The sequence below is a fragment of the Protopterus annectens genome, chromosome 12.part0, assembly GCF_019279795.1.
Source record: "Protopterus annectens isolate FY-2018-M chromosome 12.part0, PAN1.0, whole genome shotgun sequence".
NCBI lineage: Eukaryota > Metazoa > Chordata > Ceratodontiformes > Protopteridae > Protopterus > Protopterus annectens.
Window position 1 is genome coordinate 362,148,708 of NC_056746.1, and position 23,182 is coordinate 362,171,889.

The 23,182-nt window shown below is 41.1% G+C and overlaps 1 protein-coding gene across 1 annotated transcript in view; it reads right to left on the reverse strand.

Annotated features, from left to right (window-relative positions):
- Positions 1 to 22,975, reverse strand: part of MPG (N-methylpurine DNA glycosylase) — a 712,437-nt gene extending 689,462 nt beyond the window's left edge. The window contains exon 1 of the mRNA XM_044089444.1: positions 22,820 to 22,975. The gene's annotated coding sequence lies outside the window, so the exon portion shown is untranslated. The remainder of the gene's footprint in view (positions 1 to 22,819) is intronic.
- Positions 22,976 to 23,182: the final 207 nt, after the last annotated feature.

Genomic DNA, 23,182 nt, shown 5'->3' on the forward strand with positions numbered 1-23,182 from the left:
GAGTTATGGAAATGACCCTAGTGGCCAATAAAACTACAGTTTCAAGTCAGTAACCACCTCTCCGGGGCAGGGAAGCTGCTCAATGTTAGTCACTGCCACTGATGAACACAGAGACCCTCCTTCAGCCCAAGCAAAATGGCCTCACAGAAACTTTCAAACAGTTCAGGAACAGCAAGCCTGTAACTGAACTTTTTAACTCTCAGAAAAGTGGGAAAAAGCAAGATTTTTTTTTTTTTTTTACAGAGATAGCAGAGGTTCACAAGTAATATCAAGTTATAACAGTGCAGTAAATGACCCCACACAAGAGTGCTAGGTCAAGGACAGAAAATATGCAAGTTTTAAGAAAAAACGATTTAAAATTAAGTGCAAACAGGAAATTCAGCAAACAGCTTTTGGTTGTGCTCTAAATACAGCTACTAATACAGAAATCAAGTTTAACAAGCCAGAAAATGCTCAAGCTAGGCAGCTATGCAGAAAAACTTAGCAAATAAACAGAGAAAAATACTTAAAATCTCAAAAGTGGCTCCCTTCTTCTCTCAGCGTTTTTCCTCTTGGAGGGTGCTTCACCAACAGCCAACAAGCCTGAAAAGACGCTCAAACCACGAGGCAACTAGGTTTTAAGAGAGGAAGATGAAGGAGTTATGGAAATGACCCCTAGTGGCCAATAAAACTACAGTTTCAAGTCAGTAACCACCTCTCCGGGGGCAGGGAAGCTGCTCAATGTTAGTCACTGCCACTGATGAACACAGAGACCCTCCTTCAGCCCAAGCAAAAATGGCCTCACAGAAACTTTCAAACAGTTCAGGAACAGCAAGCCTGTAACTGAACTTTTTTAACTCTCAGAAAAGTGGGAAAAAAGCAAGATTTTTTTTTTTGTTTTTGTTTTTTACAGAGATAGCAGAGGTTCACAAGTAATATCAAGTTATAACAGTGCAGTAAATGACCCCACACAAGAGTGCTAGGTCAAGGACAGAAAATATGCAAGTTTTAAGAAAAAAACGATTTAAAATTAAGTGCAAACAGCTTTTGGTTGTGCTCTAAATACAGCTACTAATACAGAAATCAAGTTTAACAAGCCAGAAAATGCTCAAGCTAGGCAGCTATGCAGAAAAACTTAGCAAATAAACAGAAAAAATACTTAAAATCTCAAAAGTGGCTCCCTTCTTCTCTCAGCGTTTTTTCCTCTTGGAGGGTGCTTCAACAGCCAACAAGCCTGAAAAGACCATTTCAAGTCACAGCAGCAGTAGTTGCTTCTGGGAATGATTTCTCAAGGAAGACCACTGGTCTAACAAAAGCCCTCGTGAAGTAAGCCTTTCCTAATCTCATTAAAGGCTTACTACATTTCTGAAGACCAAAAGTGATACATTTTTAAACCAGTTCATAAGCCATTTGTTGGACACCATATGGCACTGTCTATCCTCGGCACAGAATATTAAGCTGTGAGAGTCCTTATAAACAATTTAATCTTCTCCAAATAACAGGAAAGTCGATTATAGATGGACAGATTACAGTTAAGTGACTACAAGACAGGCCTCCATATTACTTCCAGCTCTTATTAATGTCAGACCAATCATTGGCTGCATTGCTCAGTTCTGTATCTATACTAGTGATAATATTGAGCTGGAAATCCATTCAGGAATTAATTGTATACAAAGAAAATCTATTAAGCATCCATCATCCCTACATGCAAATACTTTGAACATTAACAGTGTATACTGCTAGACACAGACAGGTAAAAGGTGATTTATTACTGAAGCACAAGATCATTCATAATGAAATCTTCTTGGGATACAAAATTAATGAAGCTAAAAGAAAGGCAACAGTGGTAAATTATCTACCCACACACGAATTGGTCCAACAATATCCATATTTATGGGGACATGATAAAATGAAGTATTTAGGAGTATGGATTAGAAAGGATCTACATTACATCACCGAACGCTTAAAAAAGCGAACGGCGATTGATCAAGCCTATGTAAGCAAAAGCTTAAAGGTCAAAGTGTCAGAACAGTGATTTTTTTCCAAGGGAAAAAAAATCACTGTTCCAACAAAAAAACATTACATTCAGTGGGGGGCTTTGCCCCCACCCCACACCCCCTAATGTGGGGGGGGGCTGCACCACCCACACCCCCCTACTTAAACATACCAACTCCGAGACCGCACTACATTGCCGAAAACGGCAAAGTACCGAAGCGGTCAAGCAAATTCTTTCCCAGGGAAAGAATTTGCTTAACAGCCGCTTCGATATTTTCCATTTTCAGCCTTTTAAGTTAGACCAAGACGCATTCGAAAGAATGCGTCTTCGGTCTTCCAATATAGACCCGATTAGAAATGACTCTCTTTTGGCAGCCAAGGCTATATGGGAAGAAACTAAACAGAAGATAATACAAAAATTGAGAAACTGAAAGTTTTGTTATATGGATATGGATACTAAGATACAAGCCATTAAAATGAAATGTTTTTAGTCCCTTTAGTCTTATACACAGGTCAGGCATACTTTTATCAACCGGAGGAGAACTTGTGGATAGCAATTAAAAAAAAAAGAGTTGAAGGATTTTATCTGGGAAGGGAAGACAGCAAGGGTCAAGTGGGATAAGATGAATCTACAAATAGAACAAGGTGGACTAGGATTACCTAATTTGAGGGGGACTTTAGAGAAATACAGTTAAGGCTCTTATACACAGCACAAGCAGAGAACTATAATTCAAAGTGGAAAAGAATAATGTTGACACACGGAGGAAGCTCAAGAATTACTGAGAGACTGGGATTTTGGATGCAGTCACTTAAGAACAACCAAAAATCATACAGAGTATTATATTCTTAAAATAGCAGGGAGTATTCTAAGAACCAAACCAGCACAAGAATGGAGAAAAGAAATTTTGCTGACAGGGTTGACTGTGGTCAGAGATACAGATAATAGGCAAGAGGGGGCTGTAATTTATTGGGGAAAACTGGCAAAGGAGCCAAGGTATTGGGAGCAAACAACTAGAAAGGGAATGGTAGCAGAATGGGAAGAGGTCAAGAATTTCTTTGGACTGCAGGTTAGAGATTGCATTCACTATCAAGGATTGATAGAGTATAGGCAAAGAGAAAGAAATAGGGGGCTCCTAAATGAAAGACCAGCACTGGTAGAGTTCTTAATAGAATCTAGACAGAAGCTACAGTTAAAAAAGGAATAATTAATAAAGCATTTAAAATATTGCATGATAATTATAAGAATCATTCAGGGGATCTTAGAAAGGATTGAGAAGAGAGACTGGATAAGCAATTCACAAAGAGACAATGGGGGGATATATGTATACCTCCCGAATACAAGACAAAAGTCTAGAAAATGTAGGATCTTTGCCTGGAAGTGTTTACATAGGTATTTTTATACCCCAAATACACTACTCAGATGGATAGCAAATGTTGGACGTGTGACGGGCAAGAAAGAGGTAGCTGGGAACATATTTTCTGGAAGTGTGATGAGTTGGCAGACTTTTGTGATGAGCTGGCAGACTTTTGGGATTCCCTGCAGGTGGCTCTGTCGGAGATGCTGGGTGAGCAGATTAGAATGACTGGGGAGATGACTTTTTTGAGTTACGCTACAGAATCGGATTTGCCTAGACATAGTAAATCCTTGCTTAGTCTAATTATGTTGGCTGCCAAAAAAGCAATTACTAAAAAATGGAAATCAAAGTCTAGATCAACTTTACTACAAGTAGTGAATATAGTAACAGAGATAAAACAACTGGAATCGGGATCTTTAGGAAAGAGAAGGAACAGACTACATAACAAAAACATGGGAATTGTGGGAACAATACATGCAGAGCAGGAACGAGGTTTAAGAGGTAAGATTTAAATGAGCTATATAATGCTTAACTGACAATGATTGGATGGTTTATAACTATGTATAATGTTTACAACTATAGTTGTCTCAATGGTGTCTGTGATGTAAACTGTAACTAAAGTGATATAATTTTGTATGTTTTTCATTTATATAAATGTAAGATTGCCTTCGTCATATGTGTAAGTTTAATAAAGATGTTTGGAAAAAAAAGATCATTCATAATGCAGCAAGGAAGGGAGTGATTCTTTTGTAAGAGCATCTGAGATGGATGTTAGTACTGATTCCAGAGGAATAAGGGACATTGTGAACAAACACTGTCAAGATATTTTTTTCATCTGAAGATATCAGCAGAATTAACTGGAGATACCCCACCCACAAATTGGGTAAGAGTTAATCTTAAAAAAAAAAAAAAAAAAAAAAACTTAGAAAATATAAACGTAATGGAGGGTGCATTAAAAATATGGTATAAAGGACGACACAAATGAGGTTGGTGTGTTTATATTAATGAAACTAATGAAAGTTTTATAGTACAAAACTTATATAGTAGGTTGCCTGTAGATGCATTTAGCTGCAATCCCTCAGGAAAGGTTTACCTGGCAAGCTGCAAGGCATGTATAATGTTTTATATTGAAAAGACAACAAAGCATTTATGTTGCAAAATATTCCAACACTTTTACTGTATAAACAAGAAGGGTGGGCGTATTACATTTGCTAAACATGTGCAAATGTGTAAAATGTTAATACATTTTTGTTTATTGCCATTGAAAAAGTAGAGCAAGAACTATGGGAATACACTGGAAAAATAAACTAGACAGTAGGGAAGCAATTTGGCAAATCAAAACCGACACTGCCGACCCTCCCAGAGTGAATGAAAATGTTGGTACTTCTAGTGCATTAAATTTGAAATCTGTTGCATTATAGTTCATGAGGAAGGAGTATGTATTCTTTTGATTATTGCCTTTTTTTTCAAAAAAGCTAAACAGCAAATTAAAAGAATTATGTTTATTTTTATCATATACAAACACCAGGAAAGAACAGACCAGGATCCACACAGTAGATAGATTTAGTGCTTTCGTCTTTAATAAAAACTTAATCTGAATATCAAACAAACTGAAGCTGACCCTATAAATACACACCCTCTAACAATTAACATAATAAATTCATGACATCACAATACAATTTAATCTAAAGAAGCTCAAATTGATATTCCATATTTAAATGCAGAATACATAACTGATTACATATATTGAACTGTATACATATAAACCTCTATACACAAACTACATTTCTGGGCACTAAGTATTCGAAGGAAAAAAAGCTTGGATAAGGTTAACTACATTAAATGGTGGTACTGTCCTTTAAGTGATGAAATTTCCACAGATACTGCCCTCTACCTTTTTAATGAAAAGTAGCACAAGGGTCTAGGACATCAAAAAGGTGACCATTTTCACACTAATGTGGATTCATGTGCGGAAGTTTAACTAAACTAGCTCTTCTTGTTCATAGGTACGTACTAGGCTATTAGCCCTAGAGCCTATAAAAGCCTAGCCGAAAAGGTACCCTGGCTTTCACCACCTAAGAAAATGATTTTCCTGTGCCCCTGTCGAGCAGAGACACTGAAGTGATCCCCGAGGTGAATTTCCTATCTCCCATCCAATCATCAAGATTTTTCTTGAAGAGTGTTAATGAACAGCTTTGTTTGATATAGATAGGTAGTAGTATGGGAAGTCTCTGGGACAGGGATCTATCCCTCCAGCATGTTCTGTTTATTATTATAACAAGGTTTAGGTCCCTAGAGCGTGTGGCTTGGAGGGACTGGGATTTCTTTAAGTGGAGCATGTCCAACAGCTCTGGGTTTGACATATTTTTGTATGTTAAGCAGAGCTCGCCTCTGAGTAGCCGATATGCGACAGAGTAAAGCTGGAATTTTTTGAGATTGTCTGCGTAGGGCATCTGCTTGAGGCTGGTAATCCTCTTTGTGAGGTATTTCTGCGGCCTTTTCAGTTGTCGTAGATGTCTTGTGAGGTACATACCAAAAGGGGCGCTGTATTCTATAATGGGGTCTAATGAGTGATGAGTAGAGAGGAACAATGACCTCTTTTTTCCTGGATGAGAAACCTTTTGTGACGAGGTGTGCCACGTACAAGGATTTCCTTACTGTGGTGATGTGATTACCAAAGGAGAGACTACTGTCCACCTGTGTCCCAAGGTCTCATCACACTTTCGGCGTTAAGTAGACTAGCGCCTATGTGGTAGTTCATGGGTACAGAGTTTTTACCAAAAGGGATGACAATGCACTTTTTGGCACTGAGCTTGAGTCCATGAATTTGACACCAGGCATCTGTCGCAGTGAGGCCCTTTTGTAGGATGTCCACATTGTTAGGGGTTTCAATTATGGCTCCTTGTTTGCAGTCATCTGCGAACTTCGTTAGCCAAAGATCTTCTGTGTCAGCCTGTACTTCAACGTAGATACTAAACAGGAGAGGACCCAGGACTGAACCCTGCGGTACTCCACTTGTCACTGGTCTGAAGTCAGATTTGGAGTCTGCTACTTTCACAATGTAGGTTCTGTCAGTGAGACAGTTGGCAACCCATCTTGTGACATAAGGATTTATACGTCCTGTGCCAATAGCTACGACAACTTGGTTATGGCCACTTGGGAGAGGGAGAAAATTTTCCCTTTAAACAGCTTCAAGAATTACATTTGTTTTTACAAACAGTTTGTGGATGACCTGTTTTTATTATGGGCAGGAGGAGAGGAACGACTTGTAGAGTTCCTAGATGAGATAAATGGGCTCACTAATTATTTGAAGTTTACCATGGTCACTTCAGGCACTTGTATAGCATTCTTGGATGTCTTTGTGGAGAAGTTTGGGGATGGAACCCTGAATAATGGTGTTTATAGGAAGCCATGCCACAGGAATACACTTCTGCATAAGACGAGTATGCACCCTAGGTATGTTTTTAAGAAGGTGATCAAAGATCAGGTTTTGAGAGCTTCCAGGCTCAACCCCACTGATGGGGGATTTCAGAACGAGTTGAAGGGATTGCAAGACAGGCTGTTGGCTAGATCCTATAATGTGGATGAAGTAGGTGCAGGTTTCGAAGGAACCGAGGCATTGAGGGGTAGTAGTGCCCACATTTACTTTTCATCAAATGGCCTGGGTATGTACCCAGTTGAGAAACCCTCACGTCCAGAAGTTAGGGTTCCCATGTTCTATACACAGGATACCAATGAGATCAAAGACATCATGGTTTAGAACTGGGGTGTATTGACAGTGGATCCAACCGTTAAGTAGTTGGTAGGTGACCATCCTACTTTCATGTATAAAAACAAGGATAACTTAAGAAGACTTCTATACTACTCGAGAGCTAGCAGTGGCTCTGGTGCTATTGATTCACAGTGTGCCAGTCGCTGTGGTAGATGCAATTTTTGTGATTACATCAATGACAGCGTGATGTTTATATATCCAGCCACGAAGCATGCGTTCAAATTTAGTGTTAGTGCAGATTTGACAGAACATGTTGTCTATTTGGCAAGCTGTATAATGTGCCCTGCATATTACGTTGGGAAGACCGACAGAAAGTTAAGGGACAGGATAAGAGAACATGTCTATCAGATTCGTATAGTCTCAGATACCAATACACTTTCCAAACATGTCCAAGAGTGTGGCCACCAGCATAGTTTTAAGTTTATGGTGATCCAGACTATTATTCCCAGTAGTCAAGGAGGGGACCTTTGAAACTTCACTGAAAGATGTGATCTTAAGTGGATTATTAGACTTGGGGCCAACAAAACCCCTGGCCTGAATGATAAGGTAGCCCTGAAACCTGTATTAAAAGCACGTAGGCTTATAGCCAAGTAATTGTTAGAGTAATGCCTCTGTGCCGACACATGCATATCATTTTTCAGCATGAGAATTAATGTGTGTAGTTTGTTTGCATGCATCATACATCCTCTTTATGGAACATATTTTTATGAGCATTTTTCTGTGCTACTTTATATCTTGAAAGAGCACAGTTCCATTGTATGTTTGGGTTTTAGTTATGTTCCAGAAATTTATTATGAATAACTAATTTTAAACTATGTAGTTAATGTACACAAAACCAAGAGCAGGGCTGCTATCAGTCGAGGCAGGAAACTCACGCTATACGTAAAAATAAGCACAAACCAATCTCCAAGTGCGTGAGTCTCCAGAGGCAATAAAACGAAAGTAAAGTGTTCAACAAATCAAAAAGCACTCATAAAAATAAAAGTAAATGTGATATTTATTCCAACGAGTAAGCGCTTTCGCCAAAGGCTTCTTCAGACTCTTATTACAAAAATCAAACTGCAAAAAACACTTTTAAAACTTCCCTAAAGTTCCTATAGGTCAATACATCATTTCTGGTCACATGCTGTGCTCTCTTAAAAAGACAGAAACAAAAAGTGTATTTACATGGACAAAGCGTCCTTACTTACTAAAATAACTACTTCCATCAATATACATTCATTAATCCATATTATCCGTGCATGAAATTAAAAACGTGCATATACATTGACTCATTATATAAAGTATTAAACGCTGTGCAACGTCTCTCTACGCTGCTGCATTTACTAAAAACCAGAGATTCCTGTGACAACATGGTGTCTTAGGATTTAAAAGCACAACAACTTTAATGCTCGCTTTGCACTCTATCAGCAGAGTTTAAATGGCATGCAGTACAATCATTTTATACAAGGAAGTAATAATCCTACTGCCACTTAACAGTTTATAAAATTATATTGCATTGCGAGATTCATTCCGTCAGGGAGTATAAGCGTGCATTTACGCTCACTCAACGTAACGAATAGTGAACACTTTACAAAGTCCCTCTGCATTAAATAAGGTCTCAATATCGCTATAACATACTGATGTCATAAATATAATACATAGAAAAAACAACTAAGAAGCCAGCATTGCATTCTGTCTACGGGTTATAAAAAACCTGTTTTACAATAACTTTATACGTAATTATGTCTTTGCTCCAACTGCACTTTATATACAAATGTGGCTCAAACAACAGTGCTCACATTCGGAAATTCGCTCCCTTTGAGCATATATCTAATTAAATCTGAAACATAATTAAAACAACTAGTATTTTTAAAATCAACATTGTATATTTGCATGTGTGATCGTGCGTTTGTGGGAATTAATTATGAATAACTAATTTTAAACTATGTAGTTAATGTATTTTATGTTTTTAAATTATTATATATTCGTTAAGTAGTAAGATATATTTATAGTACTTTAGTGAGAATACCACTTTAATGAAATTGAATGAAATAGCTACATGTTGGAATAATCAGATTGTTTAATTGGTATACTATGAAAGTATAAAAGTAGAATTGTACTTGTCTTTCAAGTTTTAATGTTCTGAGGAAGCCTGAAGGGGTGAAAGCGCTTACCAGTACACGAATAAACTGAGTTTTTTATTCCAGTTTGGACTGTTCCCGTCTTCTATACTTGTGTGGAAGGAATTAAATGCTGTTGAGTATTTGCAGCCTTTGTTTGCTCCTTTACCATCTTTATTTTACTTTAAAACTTTGTTGCTGTTTTTTTTTGGTAAGGAGCATTTACTTTCTGGTATCATCGTTTTGTGTTTGATTCAGTTTATCTATAATTCCAGAGTGGGGGATGGTGTTGAAAGTCTTGACGAGATCTAGAGAGGCTGTGTGAACCACCTTACCCTCATCTATGGCTTTGGTGACCGCTTCAAAGAAGTCTATCAGGTTTAGGTGGCATGATCTGCCTTTTACAAACCCAAACTGGGTGGGGTCCAGAGTTTAGAGATTACCAATGTCATTGTTTATAAGTTCCATGACAATACATTCCATAGCCTTGCAGACCAGGCTCATCAGGCTAATGGGGCAGTACTTCCCGGGGTCCATGGTGGCTCCCCCTTTGTGGAGTGGGATAACTGTCCCTGTGCGCCATTCAGTGGGCACAAAGCCTGAGGTGAGGCTATGACTGAACATGGTACTTAGGTGGGGTGTCAGTTCGTTCTGTAGTTCATGTAGAACACAGCCTGGGATGTTGTCAGATCCCATGGATGCTGTGTTCTTGGCTTTGGAGAGTGTGGTTTTTACCTGTGCAGCCGTGATTACAAGATCTCTGCATTCTTCCAGTATAGAGATGGGCCCTTTAGGGGGTGAGGGGGGATAAAATTATCACTGAACCTATCTGCCAGGATGTTGCAATATCAGTTGGTTCTGTATATTTAGTGCCATTGTGCTGTAACTCAGAGCAGATCTGAGTATTGCCATTGAGATTCTTGACATAGCTATAGAATGCATTGTGGTTGTCTTTAGAATCACTGTCAATTTTGTTTTTGTAACTAGCTATGGAGGATTTTATGAGGGGATCTCAGATTCTTACTGAGGCTGACCAGGGAGTTCCTCCAATCATGGGATTTTACTCTTTTTTGCAACAGTTTCTTTCTTCTGTTGTAGCGTTTATGGCAGGGGACCACCAGATTGGCTTCCTATTCATGGAGGATGGCATCTTGGTTCTGTTAGGGACTGCACGAATCATGCACTCATGTAAGTGCTTATAAAGTGCATTTGTGAAGGATTCAGTAGTCGTACCTCTATTGTCCGTCTGCATGGGTGTCGTGAAGTTTGCCACTTCTGTCTTAAGAAGCGTGAAGTTGGCTTTGGAGAAATTTTTTACGGTGGTTTCCCTAATGGGGGATGGGGGTGGGGATGTGGATGTCTAGGGTGATTTGCTTGTGTTCGGATCTGAGCAACGAGGAACTTGATCTCTGATGTGGAACACTGGTTGCCCATGTTGGTACTGACCAGGTCTAGGACATTGCTGCCCCTGGTGGAGGTGTGGATAAGTTGACCCAAGGCATTGGAATTTATGAATTCCACAAAAACGTTGAGCAAAAGAGTTGGTACATGAGTAGTTTTCCCAGTTATTGGTGGGGTAGTTGAAATCACCCATTATTAGGGTGTTTGGAAAATATTAAGGTACAACCTGTGTATCAAGAAATGAGAAGTGGGAATCCTGGGGCATAGTGGGGGATCTGTAGCAAGCTACAATTTGGATTGCGGCCTTGCCTAGAGTTACATGCACTTGGATAATCTTGGATGCATTATGATGAGCAACTAGCCTGGAAGTGTGGATATCCTTAATGAATATGGACTCGCCTCTACCTTTAGTGTTTCGGTCCAGGTTAGGTGGCCAAAAGGTGTGGTATGAATTATAGCCTGGTAATGCAGGGGTGCTCTCTGGAGCCTTGAACCAGGTCTCTGTCACTGCACAGATGTCGATGTTCTCCATTTTAAGGAGTGCCTTGAGTGAATGCATTTTAAGGTTTACACTTCTAGCATACAGTAGCATTATCCTCAGATTTTGTTACAGTAGTGAATTTGTCATTTGAACCTTGCCTAAAAAAGACACTATATGGGTGGCAAGAGCCTTAGCCAGTATCCGGAATCCAAAGGGCGACAGGTGCAGGCCATCTCTGGCAAAGCCTCATGGTCTGTCGATCATGTCATCCCAGGCAGACAGATACTGGATCCCCTTAGAATGACACCAGAAGTTTAGCCAATTGTTGAAAATCATTTTGTCTTTGTACTGTGGTATCATTCTGGGTGATGGCAGGATGCTGCTCAGGGCTAGGGTCATACCTGCCTGGGCTACAAGGTTGGACAGGTCCTCCATGTCTCTTTTCATGTCGTCCAGGGAGGTACGTTTCAGGTCATTCATACCAACACGGACAATGACAGAGTCATATTTGTACTTGTTGTGGAGTGACCAGAGTATATGCGTTATGTGGCAGATCCTGGCACCTGACAGGCAGCTGACAGTAACTTTCTCCTTGTTTAGCCTGGTGAGTGGAACACCAGTGTGCCTGACTATAGAGTCACCAATGACTAGTGCTGGGTACATTGTTATGCCTTATTGGCTGTGGTTGAGTGTCACACCGAGTTTGTGGGCTATGTAACTGGTAATTCATTGGCCATTTTGGGTCATTTCCTGTTTTTTCCAGCCCCCTGCTATAAAGCACGCTTTGGCGGGCTTTTCTGGCATTAGAGAACTTGGCATAGCTCCTCGTGGTCCCCTGCAGAGTTCCTAAGGCAGCAGAGAGCAGAAAAAGCGACTTTCTTGATTCTAAGTATTTTTTAAGCATTTTTTATTGCTTTTTTCGACCTTTTGTGCATTTCGACCACTGTTTGTGCTTATATTATTGTTATATTACCTGTTTTCTCTGTTTTTCTGAGCTTAATTTGTTGACTGCACTTCTTAGATAAAGTTTTGCTTATAAGTTAACAAACAGGCTAATACACTCAAGTGTACTAGCCTTTGATAGCATTTAGTCGAAAAACCAAGCATTTACTGTATTTTCTGTGTGTGTAAAAAAACCTAAAAAAAACAAAAAATACTTCTGCTTTCCTAACTTTCCTAGCGAGTTGTTCCAGTGATCAGATTTTCTGATCCCTGGGCTTTGTATTTGGTTCCTGTGTTCCTCCATTTTCTTGTGTGGCCAGAGGGAAGTTTCTTTACTCACCAGTGAGAGTGGGGAGTACTGAGCTGCCTGTTTGTCCTCAGAGGAGTGGTTAGAGACAGCAACTGGTAATTCATTGGCCATTTTGGGTCATTTCCTGTTTTTTCCAGCCCCCTGCTATAAAGCACGCTTTCCTGGCATTAGAGAACTTGGCATAGCTCCTCGTGGTCCCCTGCAGAGTTCCTAAGGCAGCAGAGAGCAGAAAAAGCGACTTTCTTGATTCTAAGTATTTTTAAGCATTTTTTATTGCTTTTTTTGACCTTTTGTGCATTTCGACCACTGTTTGTGCTTATATTATTGTTATATTACCTGTTTTCTCTGTTTTTCTGAGCTTAATTTGTTGACTGCACTTCTTAGCTAAAGTTTTGCTTATAAGTTAACAAACAGGCTTATACACTCAAGTGTACTAGCCTTTGATAGCATTTAGTCGAAAAACCAAGCATTTACTGTATTTTCTGTCTGTATGTGTAAAAAAAAACTAAAAAAACAAAAAAAAAATACTTCTGCTTTCCTAACTTTCCGAGCTAGTTGTTCCAGTGATCAGATTTGCTGATCCCTGGGCTTTGTATTTGGTTCCTGTGTTCCTCCATTTTCTTGTGTGGCCAGAGGGAAGTTTCTTTACTCAGCAGTGAGACTGGGGAGTACTGAGCTTCCTGTTTGTCCTCAGAGGAGTGGTTAGAGACAGCAACTTGTAATTCATTGGCCATTTTGGGTCATTTCCTGTTTTTTCCAGCCCCCTGCTATAAAGTGCTCTTTAGCGCGGAGTTGCCACAGGAGCACACAAGAGCAGCGGCAGTTAATCAAGGTTAAACTATTCGGGCTACCTAAAGTCCACTCTTCAAATTTTCCCTTAAAACAGCCTTCCCTGAACTGTACTGCTGATCTAACCAGCGTATTCTATATCTAAAAAGCTCAGCTCTACTTGATTCCTAAGTAGAATATTCTCTATCTGTAAAGCCTAGCACTTGCTCCTAAAGTACTTTTTACTTGATATAGCACTTTTATTATACATAGTACCCCACCAGCCAAAAACCCCATTCGATCACCCACATCCCCGGAGTCTTTTAAAGTCCTTGTCTATTCCTTCTAGCATGTCGAGGATCAGTTGCTAGTGTCCTCTCCTGCTCAGCTGGTGAATCTGGGAATATTGAGGCAATGTTACAATTGTCTCATGTACACGGACAACCCTCTCCTTCTCCCACAAAACACAAATACATGCGAGAGATGCAACTATATAGCCAAACTGGAGGATGAGCTCTCTCAACATAGGACTGGTAAGACCAGACAGGAGGAGAAGGTAACCACACACACCACAAACCCAGTCTCACATAGTACTATCACAACTTCAAATCATACACATAAATACACAAAGACATATTCGGAGGCTCTGATCAAAAATCTTCCAAAACAGCAGAGGCCACAAAAGCAGACACCCAAACAACTGCCACCTCAGGACACAACACATGCAACACATAGACCACATAGTCAGTGTGCCAAATAGTCACAGCCCATAAGGCCAAACACAATGCCAGACACACTCGTCATTGGTGACTCCATAGTCAGACACACTGACGTCCCGCTCACCAGATTGAACAAGGAAAAGGTCACAGTAAGCTGCCTGTCGGGCGCTAGAATCCGCCATATAACGCAAGCACTCAGGTCTCTCAACAGCAGGTACAAGTATGACTCTGTCATTGTCCACGCTGGTGTGAACGACTTGAGACGTACCTCCTTGGACTACATGAAAAGAGACAGAGGAGCTCTCTGATTATGTAGCCCAGGCAGGTATGACCCTGACCTTGAGCAGTATCCTACCTTCACCAAGAATAATGCCACAATACAGAGACAAGATGATCAGCTTTAATAATTGGCTTAAACTCTGGTGTCATTCAAAGGGGATCCAATGTCTGTCTGCCTGGGATGACATGCTGAACAAGCCACGCTGCTTTGCAAGGGACGGCTTGCACCTGTCACCCCTGGGCTTCCAGATATTGGCAAAGGCTCTTGCCACCCCCATAGTGCCTTTTTTAGGTAAGGCTCAAATTCTAAACCTACCACCCTAGAACACAAAAAAGGAAAAAAACTAAGGGTAATGCTGCTCAATGCCAGAAGTCTCAACCTCAAGATGCACGCACTCGAGGCCCTTCTCAGTATGGAGAACATCGATGTCTGTGCTGTGACTGAAACCTGGTTCCAGGCTCCCGAGAGCACCCCGGCACTATCAGGCTTTACCTCTTATCATGCGTTCCGGCCCCAAAATCCGGACAACACCAAGAAAGGAGGGGGGGTGTCTATATACATCAAGAACACCCACACCTCAAGGTTGGTGGCAACGCACGATGCATCGGAGACCATCCAGGTGCAACTAACCATAGGCAAGACTGCTCTGCAATTTGTAGCATGTTACAGGCCACCCTCTCAATCTCAGGAACCTCACATAGCTTTCCTGAAAACACTGGAGGATAAATGTATCTCCAAACACCATCATACTAGGTGATTTCAACTACCCGAATATAGACTGGGATCACTACTCAAGCCCCAACACTCTAGCCCAAAGGTTCCTAGAGTTCATAAACTCAAATGCCATGGAACAACTAGTTACCATTCCCACAAGAGGAGATAACATACTAGATCTCATCATCACGAACATGGGGTCACAATGTTCAACACCGGAAGTATACCCTTCACTGGTGAGATCAGACCATAAACTAATTTCACTGGAAGTCCACATCCCGCCCCCACCTGAGATAAAAAAAGACCACAGTGAAGAACTTCTCAAAAGCCGACTTCACACTTCTAAAGGCTAGTGTGGTCTCTTTTATGGCCCCGAGACTGGAAACCATTACTCAAGCCGCTGAATCACTTACAAATGCCTTCTACCAGCACCTACAGGACTGCATGGATCAGGCAATCCCAAACAAAACAAAGACCCTTTGTACCAAAGGCAAGCGTCCAGCTTGGTGGACCCCAGCCATAAACAAGCTCTACAACAAAAGGAGGAAGCTACTACAAGATAGAGCAAAATCCTTAAAAGGGAAAACACCCTTGATCATTATAAGTAAAAAATTAAGATCTCTCATAAAATCATCCAAAGCAAATTTTGAGAGAAAAGTCGCCAAGGACTAGGACAATCATAAGGCCTTCTTTAGCTATGTTAGAAACCTGGGAGGAAACTCCCAGATATGCTCAGAATTAGTTCAAAATGATGTAAAAATTACTGAACCTACAGACATTGCCAACATACTGGCTGACAGGTTCAGTGCAAACTTCTCCCCCCCCCCCAAAAAAGGTGAGATATCTATACCAGAGAATTATAGCCCCCCAAACATCTCAAACGCTCAGGTGAGAACTGCTCTCTCCAAGGCAGAAAACACAGCATCCATGGGACCAGATGGTGTCCCCGGATGTGTGCTCCACGAACTCAATGAGGAATTAAACCCACAGTTAGGGCAGCTGTTTAATCTTAGCCTCACCTCAGGATACATGCCTAAGGAGTGGCGTACGGCAACTGTGGTCCCACTTCACAAAGGAGGTGCCTCCACCGACCCGGAAAATTACCGTCCCATCAGCTTGACAAGCTTGATCTGCAAAGCTATGGAGAGGATCATAATGGAACTCATAAATAAAGACATAGGAGACTTGCAGACTTTGGATCCGACCCAGTTTGACTTTGTCAAGGGCAGATCATGCCTTTTAAACCTGGTGGACTTTTTCGAAACAGTCACCAAGGCCATTGATGAGGGAAAGGCAGTCCACACAGCCTACCTCGACCTGGCAAAGGCTTTCGACACAATACCCCACTCAGGTATCATTGAAAAACTCATCAGCTTAAATGTAAACCCATACGTCACAAGATGGGTTGCAAATTGGCTAAGTGACAGAACCCACAGGGTCAGAGTTGCTGGCGCCATGTCAGACTCAAAGCCTGTCACAAGTGGTGCCCCACAGGGCTCAGTCCTGGGCCCTCTCCTGTTCGGCATCTACTTTTCAGAAGTACAAGCAAACACAGGAGGATTATGGCTGACAAAATTTGCAGATGACTGCAAACTGGGCGCCATAGTTGAGAACACATCTGACACAGATATCCTTCAGAAGGGTCTTACAGAAATGGAAAACTGGTGCCAGAACCATGGCCTAAAGTTAAACGCCAAAAAATGCATAGTCATACCCTTCGGGAAAAACAAGGTTACCCCTAGCTGCCATATAGGCGGCAACCCACTAAGCACAGAAGAGGTTAGCAGGGATCTGGGTACCCAGGTTGACAGTAACCTTTCATTTGATACTCACGTTGCCAAAGTAGTTAGGAAGACCTTCTACATTGCCCACCTGATCATGAAGGGATTCACATCTAGGTCAAGGGAAGTCATCGTCCCCCTGTACTCATCACTCATCAGGCCAATGATTGAGTACAATGCCCCATTCGGAATGTATCTGACACGACACCTGCAGCAACTGGAAAGGCCCCAAAAGTTCCTCACCAAAAGGATAAAGGGTCTCAAAAATATGTCCTATGCTGCCCGACTGAAGGAACTTCAGCTCTACTCAGTCGCTTACCGCTGCTCAGAGGTGACCTGTGCCTGACATACAAGGCCATGTCCAACCCAGAATTGATGAACATGCTTCACCTCAAAAAATCTAGATCCCTCAGAACTACAAGGGCGGGAGACTTAAACCTTGACACGGTTATTAATAGGACGTGCTGGAGGGACAAATTCATCACCCAGAGACTCCCTATGCTGTGGAACAAAATCCCGGTACATGTGAGGCAGAGCACCTCGTTGGCTTTGTTCAAGAGAAATCTTGACCAATGGATGGGAGATCGCAGATATACCCCAGGGATTATCTCAGTGTCACTGCTTGACAGAGGCACAGCAAAATAATGGGCATAGTATCCTCCAAACTAAAGGGGTGGCGAAAGCCACAAAACTCTGGCTAGGCTTATAAATGCCCTTGGGCAGATAGCCTAGTATGAACCTATGAACCTATGTGTCATTTGGGTTGTGTTGGGGGGGTTGCTTGCGTTTCTGCTTTGGAGGTCCCTGTTGCTTGGGCAGATTTTTGTTGAGAGCCTCCGCAAATTTAGGTGTGTGTTTTGTTTCTGTGTGTGTGTTTTGGTGGTTTAGGTTTTGAGGGACTATGTGATGAGTGTGGTATGGTGCAAGTGTTTACCTACTCCTCTTGACTGTCTAGTCCAGTCTTGGGTGAAGCGATCTTTGCTTCCAGTTTGGCTATATAAGTGCATCTCTCACAGGTTGTAATGTTGGGTGGTAGGAGGAGAGGGTTGTCTGTATACAAGAGACAATTGCTGCATTGCCCCAAGATGCCCAGATTCATCAGGTAGACAGGAGAAAATACCGGGAGATGACCTTACACATGCCTGGGTAGGTGCTTATTTATTAAGTACTAGAAAATGTTTTCCTCTAGACAAGTGAGGAAAGTTGAGTGCTGTAGTAATTTGTAGCTTACTTATTGCTTACGAGTTCTGAACAAGTGCTGAGCTCAAAGAAACAGATTTGATTGCTAAAACTGGCTAGTTCTAAGGGAACATTCGAAGAACAGACTTAATGCCGCTGGGAATACATTAACCCTAGCTAAGCGATGATGCGTTGTGTTTTTTTTTTTTTTAAGATAAGCTACCTAGTGCTTACCACTCCCACTGATAAGCTAGAAGGCTTCCCTCCAACACAGAAGGGCTTAGGGTCTCAGAAACTTACAAAAAGTCCTGGATGCAGCAAATCTGTATTGGGAATAGACTACTTACAGGAAAGGCAGGACACAAGCTTAGAATTTTTTTTTTTTTTGTAAACTGGAAAGGGAGAAAGGAGCAGCAGACGATAATTCAAGGCCAAGAAGCTAACGGGTTGGCCTTCTCAAATGCTCTCCCTGCTGTTCTCTTATGTTACAGGAGTTATGCTGCTACTGTTCTGCTGGTGCTGCCAGAGTCATGCCAGTAAGGACCGTTTTGTTCTTTTATTTGCAGGAGTTATGGTGCTCCCCTGTGCGTGTGTGTAAAGTGCCCCACTTAGGTAGGTATACCTGGTGGTTAGTGTTACTCAGGCTCAAACAAGAGCCTGAATTCTCTACCCATACCACCACTTGCGATTCAGGAAGCCAAGTCCATAGCTCTCAACTGTCCATATTTTCAAAGAATATCTGGCTCATACTTTTGGTCTGTTCCTCTTAAAATTTGTAGTTTTCTGGCAAACCAGTGAGAACTGAATTCACTAAGTAATGATAGCCCTTCAAGTTTCAGTCTTCCTATCTTTCACGAAACACACGGCAACACAAATCACTTTATTTTAGCAACTTTCTAAGATTATACAAGCAATACTTAAAATGTGTCCCTGGTTTGGGGCCTTTGCCCCCCCCCCCCCAATAAATGTTGGCTTCTTCCAGATTTTTTGTGCTGCGAAATTGAGAGATTTAGTTGAGTGTCAATTGGATTTTACAAGGAGCCGAGGGCTTCAGGGGAAGAGAGGTTTAGTGCTACTTATGCTAAGTTGTTTACACTGTTAGTAGCACAACAGGTAGTATACTTGCTTTTGATGCAGAAGACTGTAGGTTTTACTCTCACAGTATCGCTAATACTGTACGGTGTTGTACTTTAAAGGGAGTGGATGCTGCAGTCCTATGAATGTCCTCCTTTGGATGAGTTACCTAGTAACTATGTTTCTGTTATCAGTTTGCCATCCATTCCCCACTGCAAAATTACTAGCTTATTTTTTTTTTAATGTAGCATAGGCAATTTATTCTTCAAGGGCAAATGGCACTTTATTTGTAGATGAAACAATGAAATATAAAAGTTGTTTGCTAGCAGCAACCTCTTCATTAGTTATAGATCCCCTTAAAAGTGGAATTATTTGGATGACTTACTTCTGCAGAAATTTTGGATATTTATTGATATTGTTGGATTGGGTACTGCGGTGGTGCTGCGGTAGCGTTGTCACCTCACAGACATTGCACGTTTGATTCTCAGTTAGAGTGCTTTCTGTGTGTTGACATGCGTGAATGGGCGTTCCTTCGCTGAAGTTTGTGCGTTAGGCCCGGCAAGCCAGCACGTAAAAATCCACTGCCAATCATTAGTGGACCGGAGTTCCGCTGTGGCGACTCCTAACCGGGAAAAGCCGAAAGACAGTTATTGATATCGTTGGATTGTAATGACAGACGTTTGAGTGGTGTTTTATGGTTGAAATTTTCTGAAATGGGTAGTTTTGTCATTACTTGTTTATACATTTTGTTTCATTGCTTACATGAAGACTGTTCCAAACTACACATTTAAAACACATTCTAACAAGTGGTGCTACATTATACAAGGAATATAATCTAATACAATCAGGAAGGTGAATCAAATAATGCATACATGCATGCTTGCTCACAATATACAGATCAAAATAGGGGAAGAGACCAGTCACCAATACAAGTCCCCCAGGGTTTGGTGTTGAAACTTTTTCTGTTTGACATATACATCTCAAAAGTAGAAGGAAATACCAAAGGGCCTTGGCCGACTAAGTCTGAGATGACTGCAAGCTAGGAGCAGTTACTGAATCCCCAAATGACTTACCCGTCATGCAGGAAGGTTTGTCCCAAACAAGAACTGGTGCCAGAATCATGAATTGAAACTAAACTCCAAGAAATGCATTACCGTATACTTTGGAAGTCATTTACTCCAGGGAACTGCCAAATTGACAATGGCTCCTGAGAACTGCCCCAGTTGTTTGGTATTTGGGAACTTGTGTACAGTTACCTAACTTTTGACCAACATGTGCCCACAGTTATAAAAAAGTCTTTCTATATTGCACAGCTTATAAACAAATAGATTTTGACTAGATCTAGAGATGCTCTTGTCCCCTTTACAAAGCCCTCATTAGCTCAATCGTTTTGTATAATGCCCACTTTGTTGCAATGGGTCCGGACAGATGCATGCCAACTAGAATACCCAGAAATACCTTACTAAAAATAGGTCTTGCATAGACCACCTCAAAGATTTATCACTATACTCGGAGGTATCCTACAGAGTGCTTAGAGGTGACATGTCTGGCAAACAAGGCATCCTCTGACCTAATACAGATGGACCTACTGAACATCAATCAAATGGCATCAGAAATATTCAGTCCAGGTATCTAAACTGAATGTTGTGGAGAGATGGATGCATATCACAGAGGCTACCATTGTTCCAGAACAAACTATCCATTCAAGTAAACAAAGCTCATCCCTGTCCATATTCAAATACAAATTGGATCTAAGGGTGGGCAACAGAAAATGTACTCCAGGATTGCCCCTCATGCCACTAACGGATAGAGGCAGTTCCTAAGTGCTGCATCCCTTACATGGGTCCCCTCAAATTATCTACAATATGATCCACACTTTCATTCTCACTAGGGCTAATATACAATTATCAGCCATGAAATAGGCAAGACCAATCAGGAAATGTTAATTCAAGCATCAAAAGAAAAACTGGCTGTTCTTAAAATGTCCTCCAAGTGAAACTATGTTGCGGTAGTAAATAGTTTTAAAAAAAATTGCCCTTTTTAGATCACTAAGTGCCCCCCCACCCCCACCCAGTCAACAGCTTCCGGCACCTCTGCTTGAAACTTTATTTTTTTAATCTGTACCAAAATTTACATTTTTTGCAGCTTTTTTTTTTTAAACTCCTACCCTTGCAGTGGTGAACAATATCCCTACTGAAGTAGAGGCCAAACTTGTGTGAAAGTTTCCTTTCACACCCGTGCCAATTCCTAGCCATAGTGAGAATTGTTGCCTACCAGGCTTGAATCACCCATTCTTTCCCCCAATATTTTTACAACAGATGGCTTTCGCCAGATGCAGTTTCCTCTCTCAATAATTACAATTTGCCTAGCCAAATCCAAGCTATGAATGTAGTACAAATGCCCTTTTAATTCATTCAAGCAATGATCCCAAGCTTCCCTGATGAAAGAGAAAGCAGCAATTTAACAAAAAATTTCTAATAAAGCCCATAAGTGGTACAAGGGAGAGTATCCATCTGGGCTAGCATTACAGGCCATCTTTTTATTTCCAGGTGGTATGGTCAAATTTTTTACACCACTTGACATCACCATTTTGGAGAAAGGGATGATAACAGACAAGAGTCGGACCCCACACGATGCCCTCGTATCTACAAAGCCCATTAAGCTTCAAAGCAAGACCCCGCTGGGGGAATAAACAAAAGTTAGGTGACATGACATGTACCTGGTGGAGTCTGTCAATGGGGATCAGAAGTCCTTGACAAAAATACAAGAATAAACTGCATAAGAAGTCCACGCCCACACTGGCTGACAAAATTGACGGCTGCATAAAATTTACCATCTTATACAATTTCTAATTGTATTACTTCTCATCCTCTACGGATGCCAAAAGAGCAAAGGAATTGCTTTGATCATCACTTCCTTCGCTGTCGACGATATTCCAGTTTCCACAGCATAACAATGATGCTGGCATTTCTAATTCTCTTGCTAGTAATTACTACTACAACTTGGTGTGCCCATATTTTTTAGCTTTATTAGCTAAAATTCGAAGTAATGGAACGCGGTTTACCTACAGCACCACTATCTGCATCTCCGTGATAACGAAGGATTCCAAAAATGTATATTCTTCCATTAGCAGCCCCCCCCTCTCATATATTTCATTAAATTCAGACGCCAGTAATTCCTTGAAAGGTACACATCGTCATAGCTCTCAACCTTCCATGTCCAAAATGAGGAACATTCGCCCTCATAATGTGGAACAAATGGGCAAAATGTGGAACACATACTAATGGCTTACTAACAACTTCAACTAGGTTCATAGGATGGTTAAAATATGCTGGTTTTACTTATAGAGAAGATATTTTAATGAATTAATATGATTCATTTCTATTTACAATGGGTTTCACTTATAAAAATTCCTAACACTGAATGTGTGTCAAAGTCTTTCAATGTGGAACTTTCAGGGAACTTCGAGGAACATGAACTTTTTAAGACCCCAAATGAAGTACGTTCCTCGTAATGAGGTACACCCGAGAGGTATGCGTGACCTCGTATACTTCACCCATCGCTTAACCAACACTCCCACTTCTACTTGAACACGTATCATTTTTAGGATGCAATGAATCACAAAATCTTATCAACCTCCAAATATTACGCGGTTACTAAAATTAATCAGCACATGTATTTGCTAAATATAGGCCAACAAATGTATCCGGAAAAGAACAGGCTCTAATTCGAGAATACTAATCCTGCTTTCACCCCAAAACACCCGGTACCCATTTCCGAAGAAAACAAATTCATGTGGTCGGAGTCGGAACCAAAATGTATAACCGAACTCCTCGACCCGTACAAACTTGACCAAAAACTAAGATGACGCCCAAGATAATCAAACTTTGAAACTACTACAAATCAGGGACAAAAAGGATGCTTTACTTCTAACTTAACTTTTATACTAGCTTCACTGCTCACTTACCAGCACGCCTGTGCTGAAGCGACATCCGGTGAGGTTGCTGAATTTGAGAAGTACTTCCGGCTTTGCTGTTAGCTGGGGAAGACTTGCAGGCTTTGATTGAACGTGTGTAGTAAATTGTGTTTTCTTTTTGTGCGGGTTAAAGGCTCAAATGTCTAACAACAGTATGCTTTAACCAGAATGTTGGGAATAGCCATTCTTCCAGTACTCTGGAAGTTTGACTTTATGTATGTTTGGTGGAAGACTAGGGTTATAACTTAGGGTCAGATTCAATAAAGCCTACACAATCCCCCAGATTTACTATTAGTCCTGCACGGAGGCGGCTGTTTAGGAGCAGGAGGGCAGCGCGCCTTGCATAATAATGAG